Here is a 7745-nt window from a genome sequence, read left to right as displayed (position 1 = left end):
AATGAAAGTAAGCATAGTATGCCAGCTTTTCCATTTTTATATCCCCTATGTCTGACAAAATTCACATTGCAAACAGAGATTTGTTAAGACGCTTCAGCAGTTCTGTGATGTGGCGAGAGAGATGGCAGAATTTTAAGAGCGGACGATCTGGACGTGTGTCCGCCACAAATAGTAAATTAGAAATACTGGATATCATGAAGTGAAACATATATTATGACTTTTGAACATTATTAAGGTAAATACATTGATTGTTCTCTATCAAAATCTTTCATTTGCTGACTATGCCTAACAGTAGTTAGTGCCTTCAGTAGCTAGAACCTATTATTTAGCTGGCAGTAGTGGCGTTTGCTGTATTGCAGTAGTTCGAGTAACGAATATTTCTGTGAGGTAAGTGATTCATGAAAGGTATAGGTTATTGTTAGTCAGTGCTATTTTTTTGTAGGGATTTTTGAAAGACAGATTGCGTTGCACTAAAAATATTGTGTGCCAGTTTAGTGTTGATCAAAATAAGCAAAGAGAGAAATGTCTGAGTACGTTCAGTTTTCCTCAGCTGTTTGATAATCGAATAACGTAGAAGTTTATCGGCACAGTAATTACATAATATTTCAAAGAGTATGTTTCAAGTTGTGTGGAGGTGGCAAAGTGGCCGATGTGAGCTTCTATTGCCAGGACCCGGGGCCAGGATGGCAGCAGGCACAACGAGATGGAGCGGTGGCTGATGTTAGTGTCTATCGCCAGGTCTTAGGCCATGGTGGCAGCAGGAGTGAAGAGGTGGCGCAGTGGTGGATGAGAACATTTATTGGCAGGACATGGGCCAGGGTGACAGCAGGCGTGAGGAGGTTGCATGGTGGCCGAAGTTAGCATCTATCGCCAGGTCTTGGGCCAGGATGGCAGCAGGTGTAAAGAGGTGGCACGGTGGCGGATGAGAACATTTATTGGCAGGGCCTGGGCCAGGGTGGCAGTAGGTGCAAGGAAGATGCATGTTGCAGGATGTTAGCGTCGATCGCCAGGTCTTAGGCCAGGGTGGCACCAGGTGTGAAGTGGCGGTGCGGTGGTGTATGATAACATTTATTGGCAGGGCCTTTGCAGGGGTGGCAGCAGGCGCGAAGAGGTTTTCGTGGTGGCCGATGCTAGACTCTATCGAAGGTCTTAGGCCAGGATGGAACCAGGCGCGAGGAGGTTGCGTGGTGGCTGATGTTAGCGTCTATCGCCAGGATTTGGGCCAGGGTGGCAGCAGGTGTGAAAATGTGGCGCGGTGGCGGATGAGACATTTATTGGCAGGGCATTGGCCAGGGTGGCAACAAGCGCGAGAAGGTTGCATTTCGGCCATTGTTAGCATCTATCTCCAGCTCTTAGGCCAGGGTGGCAGCAGGCGTGAAGAGGTTGCGCGGTGGCAGATGAGAACATTTATTGGCAGGACCTGGTCCAGGGTGGCAGCAGGCGCGAGGTAGTTGCATGGTAGCCAATGTTAGAATTTACCACCAGGTCTTAGGCTAGGTTGGCAGCAGGCATGAAGAGGTGGCGCGGTGGCAGATGATAATGTTTATTGGCAGGGCCTTGGCCAGGGTGCCAGCAAGCACGAGGAGGTTGCATAGTAGACAATGTTAGCATTTACGACCAGGTCTTAGGCTAGGTTGGTAGCAGGCATGAAGAGGTGGCGCAGTGGCAGATGACAACATTTTTTGGCTGGGCCTGAGCCAGGGTGGAATCAGGTGTGAGGAGGTTGCGTGGCGGCCAAAGTTAGCGTCTATCACCAGGTCATAGCCCATTGTGGCAGCAGGCGTGTAGAGGTGGTGCGGTGGCGAAAGAGAACATTTATTGGCAGGGTCCATTCCAGGAAGGCAGCAGGCGAGAGGAGGTTGCATGGTGGCCGATGTTAGTGTCTATCGCCAGGACTTAGGCCAGGGTGGCAGTAGGTGTGAAGAGGTGGCGCGGTGGCAGATGACAACATTTATTGGCAGGGCTTTGGCCAGGGTGGCAGCAGGCACGAGAAGATTGCATAGTGGCCGATGTTGGCGTCTATTGCCAGGTCATAGTGGCAGCAGGCTTAAAGAAGTGGTGCGGTAGCAAAAGAGAACAATTATTGGCAGGGCCTGGGCCAGGGTGGCAGCAGGCGTGAAGAGAAGGCACGTTGGCAGATGAGAACAATCATTGGCAGGTCCTGGGCCATGGTGGCAGCAGGCAGAAGAAGGTTGCATGGTGCCCGATGTTAGCGTCTATCGCCACATCTTAGCCCAGGGTGGTAGCAGGTGTGAAGAGTTGGCGCAGTTGTGGATGAGAACATTTATTGGCAGGGCCAGGGCCAGGGTGGCAGCAGGCGTAATGAGGTTGCGTGTTGCACTGTGTTAGTGTACATCACCAGGTCTTATGCCAGGGTGGCAGCAGGTGTGGAGAGGCGGTGCGGTGGTGTATGAGAACATTTATTGGCCGGGCTTTTGCCATGGTGGCAGCCAGTGCGAAGAGGTTTTCGCGGTGGCCGATGCTAGAGTCTATCGCCAGGTGTTAGGCCAGGGTGGAACCAGGCACAAGGAGGTGGCGTGGTGGCTCATGCTAGCGTCTATCACCATGTCGTAGGCCAGGGCGGCAGCAGGTGTGAAGAGGTGGCACGGTGGTGGAAGGGAACATTTATTGGTGGGGCCTGGGCGAGGGTGCGAGCAGGCACAAGAAGGTTGCGTGGTAGCAGATGTTAGCGTCTATCGCCAGGTCTTAGGCCAGGATGGCAACAGGTGTGAAGATGTGGCGCGGTGATGGATTAGAACATTTATTCGCAGGGCCTGTGCCAGGGTGGCAGCAGGCGCAAGTAGGTTGCGTGGTAGCCAACGTTAGCGTTTATCTCCAGGTCTTGAGCCAGGATGGCAGCAGGTGTGAAGTGGTGGTGCGGTGGTGGATGAGAACATTTATTGGCAGGGCCTGGGCCAAGATGGCAGCCGGTGCGAGGAGGTTGCACGGTGGACGTTGTTAGCATCAATCGCTAGGTCTTATGCCAGTGTGCCAGTAGGTGTGAAGAGGTGGCGCGGTGGCAGATAAGAAGATTTATTGACAGGACCTGGGCCAGGGTGGCAGCAGGCGCGAGGTGGTTGCGAGGTGCCCGATGTTAGAGCCTATCATCAGGTAGTAGACCAGAGTGGCAGCACAGCGTGAAGAGGTGGCGCAGTGGCGAATGAGAACATTTATTGGCTGGGCCAGGGCCAGGGTGCCAGCAGGCGCAAGGAGGATGCATGTTGCACGATATTAGCGTCGATCGCCAGGTCTTAGGCCGGGGTGGCAGCAGGTGTTAGAGGTTGTGCGGTGGTGTAAACATTTAATGGCAGGGCTTTTGCCAGGGTAGCAGCAGACACGAAGAGATTTTCGATGTGGCCAATGCTAGAGTCTATCGCCAGGTCTTAGGCCTGGGTGGAACCACCCACGAGGAGGTTGTATGGTGGCTGATGGTAGAATCTATTGCCAGGTCTTAGGCCAGGGTGGAAGCAGGTGTGAAGAGGTTGCGCGGTGGTGGATGAGAACATTTATTGGCAGGGCCTGGGCCAAGATGGCAGAAGGCAAGAGGAGGTTGCAAGGTGGTCGATGGTAGGGTGTATCGCCAGGCTTTAGGCCAGGGTGGCAGCAGGCGTGAAGAGGTGGCGCGGTGGTGAATCTGAATATTTTTTGGCAGGATGGGAGCTAGTGGAAGCAGGTGAGAAGAAGTTGCGTGGTGGCCTACGCAAGAGTATATCACCAGGTCTTAGGCTAGGTCTGCAGCAGGTGTGTAGAGGTGGCTCAGTGACGAATGAGAACATTTATTGGCTGGCCTGGGCCACGATGGCAGCAGGTGAAGAAGGTTGCATAGTGGGCGCTGTTATCGTCTATCGCCTGGTCTTATGCCAGTGGTCCAGGAGGTGTGAAGAGGTAGTGCGGTGGCAGATGAGATCATTTATTGGTGGGGACTGGGCCAGGGTGGGAGCAGGCACTAGGAGGTTGCGTGGTGCCCGATGTTAGCGTCTCAAGACAGGTCTTAGGCTGGGTGGCAGAAGGAGTTAAGAGTTTGAGCGGTGGTGGATGAGAACATTTACTGTCATAATCTGGGCCATAGTGGCAGCAGGAGTGAAGAGGTTGCATGGTGGCTGATAATAATGTCTATCGCCGGGTGTTAGGCCAGGGTGGCAGTAGTCTTGAAGAGGTGGTGCTGTGGCGGATGAGAACATTTATTGGCAGTGCTTGGTCCAGGGTGGCAGCAGACGAAAGGAGGTTGCATTGCGGCCGATGTTAGCGTCTGTCACCAGGTCTTAGGCCCGGGTGGCAGCAGGTGTGAAGATGTGGTGCGGCCGTGGATGAGAATATTTATTGGCAAGATGTGAGCTAGGGTGGAAGCAAATGCGTGGTGGCCTATGTAAGCATATATCGCCAGATCTATAACCAGTGTGGTAGCAGGCATGAAGAGGTGGCGCAGTGGGAGATGAGAGCATTTATTGGCAGGGCCTTGGCCAATGTGGCATCAGGTGCGAGAAGGTTGCATGTTGGCCAATGTTGGCGTGTATCGCCAGGTCTTAGGGCAGGGTGGCAACAGGCTTGAAGAGGTGGCGAGTAGGCGGACGAGAATATTTATTGGCAGGGTCTGTGCCAGGGTAGCTCCAGGCACGAGGAGGTTGCGTGGTTACTGATGTTAGCATCATCGCCAGGTCGTATGCCCGGGTGGAAACAGGCGTGAAGAGGTGATGCAGTGGCAAAAGAGAAAATTTTTAGCTGGGGTTGGTCCAGGGTGGCAGCAAGCGTGAGGTCTTTGCATGGTGGCCAATGTTAGCGTCTATCGCCAGGTCATAGGCCAGGATGGCAGCAGGCATGAGGAGGTGGTGCAGTGGTGGATGAGAACATTTATTGAGAGGACCTGTTCCAGGGTGGCAGCAGGCATATAGAGGTGGTGCGGTGGCGGATGAGAACATTTATTGGCAAGGCCTGGGCCATGGTGGCAGCAGGTGCGAGTAGGTTCCATGATAGCCAGTGGTAGCTTTTCTATCCAAGTCTTAGGCCAGTGTGGCAGCAGGTGTGAAGAGGTGGCACGTTGGTGCATGAGAACATTTATTGGCGGAGCCTGGGCCAGGGAGGCAGCAGGTGCAAGAAGGTTGCTTTGTGCTTGATGTTAGCGTCTATCACCAGGATTTAGGCCAGCGTTGCAGCAGGTGTGAAAAAGTTGTGCGGTGGTGGATGAGAACATTTATTGGCAAGACCTGGAAACGGGTTGCAGCAGGTGCAAAGAGGTTGTGTGGTGGCTTATGTTAGTGTCTGTCACCAGGTCTTTGGGCAGGGTGGCAGCAGGTGAGGTGGTGCGGTGGCAGATGAGAACATCTATTTGAGAACCTGGGCCAGGTTGGCAGCAGGTTGGTTGGTTGGTTTGGGGAAGGAGACCAGACAGCATGGTCATCGGTCTCATCGGATTAGGGAAGGATGGGGAAGGAAGTCGGCCGTGCCCTTTCAGAGGGACCATCCCGGCATTTGCCTGGAGTGATTTAGGGAAATCACGGAAAACCTAAAACAGGATGGCTGGACACGGGATTGAACCGTCGTCCTCCCGAATGCGAGTCTAGTGTCTAACCACTGCGCCACCTCACTCGGTGGTTGGCAGCAGGCACTAGGAGGTTGCATGTTAGCAGATGTTAGTGTTTATCTCCCGGTCTTAGGCCAGGTGGCAGCAGGCGTGAAGAGGGGACCCGGTGGCTGATCATTACACTCATTGGCTGTGCCTGTGCCTGGGTGGCAGCAGGCACAAGGAGGTTGTGTGGGGGCCAATGTTACCCTCTATTGTCAGGTCTTAGGCTAAGGTGGCAGCAGACGTGAAGAGGTGGTGCAGTGGGGGATGAGAACATTTATTGGCAGACCTGGGCCAAGGTGGCAGCAGACACAAGGAGGTTGCGTGGTGACGGATGTTAGCGTCTATCGCCAGGTCTTAGGCCAGGGTGGCAGCAGGTGTGAAGAGGTGCGCAATGGCAGATGAGATCATTTATTGGCAGGACCCTAGCCAGAGTAGCGGCAGGCGCGAGGAGGTTGTATGGTGGTCGATGTTAGCATTTATCGCCAGGACTTAGCCAGGGTGGCAGCAGGTATGAAGAGGTGGTGCGGTGGCGGATGAGAACTTTTATTGGCAGGGCCCTTCCAGGTAGGCTGCAGGCACAAGGAGGTTGCGTGGTGACCGATTGTAGCATCTATCGACAGGTCATGGCCAGGGTGGAAGCAGGTGTGAAGAGGTGGTGTGGTGGCAAAAGAGAACATTCATGGGCAGGGCCTGGGACAGGATGGCAGCAGGCACAAGGAGGTTGCATGGTAGCCAATGTTAGCATTTATGCCCACGTCTGAGGGCAAGTGGCAACAGGTGTGATGAGGTGGTGCGGTGGTGGATGAGAATATTTATTGGCAGGAGGTAAGCTAGTGTGGAAGCAGGTGAGAGGAGGTTGCGTGGTGGAAGATGAGATCATTTATTGACAGGACCTGGGCCATGGTGGCAGCAGGTGCGAGGAGGTTGCGTGGTGTCTGATGTTAGCGCCTTTTGTCATGTCTTCGGGCAGGTTGGCAGCAGCCATGAAGAGGTGGTGCGGTGGTGGATGAGGACATTTATTGATAGGGCCTGGGCCAGGGGACAGCAGGTGCGAGTAGGTTCCATAGCAGCCGATGTTAGCTTTTATCTCCAGGTCTTAGGCCAGGGTGGTAGCAGGCTTGAATAGGTGGCACAGTTGCGAAAGAGAACATTGTATGTCATGGCCTGGAAGAGGGTGGCAGCAGGTATGAGGAGTTTGCATGGTGGCCAATGTTATCGTCTATCACTAGGTCATAGTCCAGGGTGGCAGCAGGCATGAAGTGGTGATGCAATGGTGGATGAGAACATTTGTTGGCAGGGCCTGGGCCAGGGTGACCCAAATGCACGAGAATGTTGCATGGTAGCCGATGTTATCGTTTATGTCCAGGTCTTAGGCCAGTGTGACAGCAGGGATGAGGAGGCGGTGCGGTGTTGGATGAGAACATTTATTTGCAGGGCCTGTGACAGAGTGGTAGCAGGCATGAGTAGGTTTCATGGTAGACGATGTTAGCATTTATCTGCAGGTCTTAGGCCAGGATGGCAGCAAATGTGAAGAGGTGGCGCTGTGGTGGATGAGAACTATTATTGGCAGGAGCTGAGCCAGGGTGAAAGCAGGTGTGAGGAGGTTGTGTGGTGGCCGATGTTAGCGTCTATCGCTAGGTCTTAGTCCAGGGTGGCAGCAGGCATGAAGAGGTGGCATAGTGGCGGATGAGGAAATTTATTGGCAGCAGCTGTTCCAGGACGGCGGGAGGTGCTAGGAGCTTGCATGGTGGCCAATGATAGCGTCTACCACCAGGTCTCAGGCCAGCGTGGCAGCAGGCGTGTAGAGGTTGCGCGGTGGTGAAAGAGAACATTTACTGTCAGGGCCTCGGAGAGGGTGGCAGCAGACACGAGGAGTTTGCGTGGTGGCCGATTTTAGTATCTATGGCCAGGTCTTAGGCAAGGGTGGCAGCAGGCTTGAAGAGGTAGAGCGGTTCCGGATGGGAACATTTATTGGCAGAACCTGGGCCAGGGTCTGAGCAGGCGCGAGGAGGATTCATGGTGGCCAATGTTAGCATCTGTCACCAGGTCCTAGGCGTGCTTTGGTAGATGGTAGAGCACTTGCCCGTGAAAGGCAAAGGTCCCGAGTTCGAGTCTCGGTCGGGCACACAGTTTTGATCTTCCAGGAAATTTCATATCAGTGCACACTCGGCTGCAGAGTGAA

Source organism: Schistocerca serialis, chromosome 12, assembly GCF_023864345.2.
Source record: "Schistocerca serialis cubense isolate TAMUIC-IGC-003099 chromosome 12, iqSchSeri2.2, whole genome shotgun sequence".
Lineage (NCBI taxonomy): Eukaryota > Metazoa > Arthropoda > Insecta > Orthoptera > Acrididae > Schistocerca > Schistocerca serialis.
The sequence above is the reverse complement of the archived record's forward strand: the minus strand, read 5'-3'. Positions refer to the sequence as shown.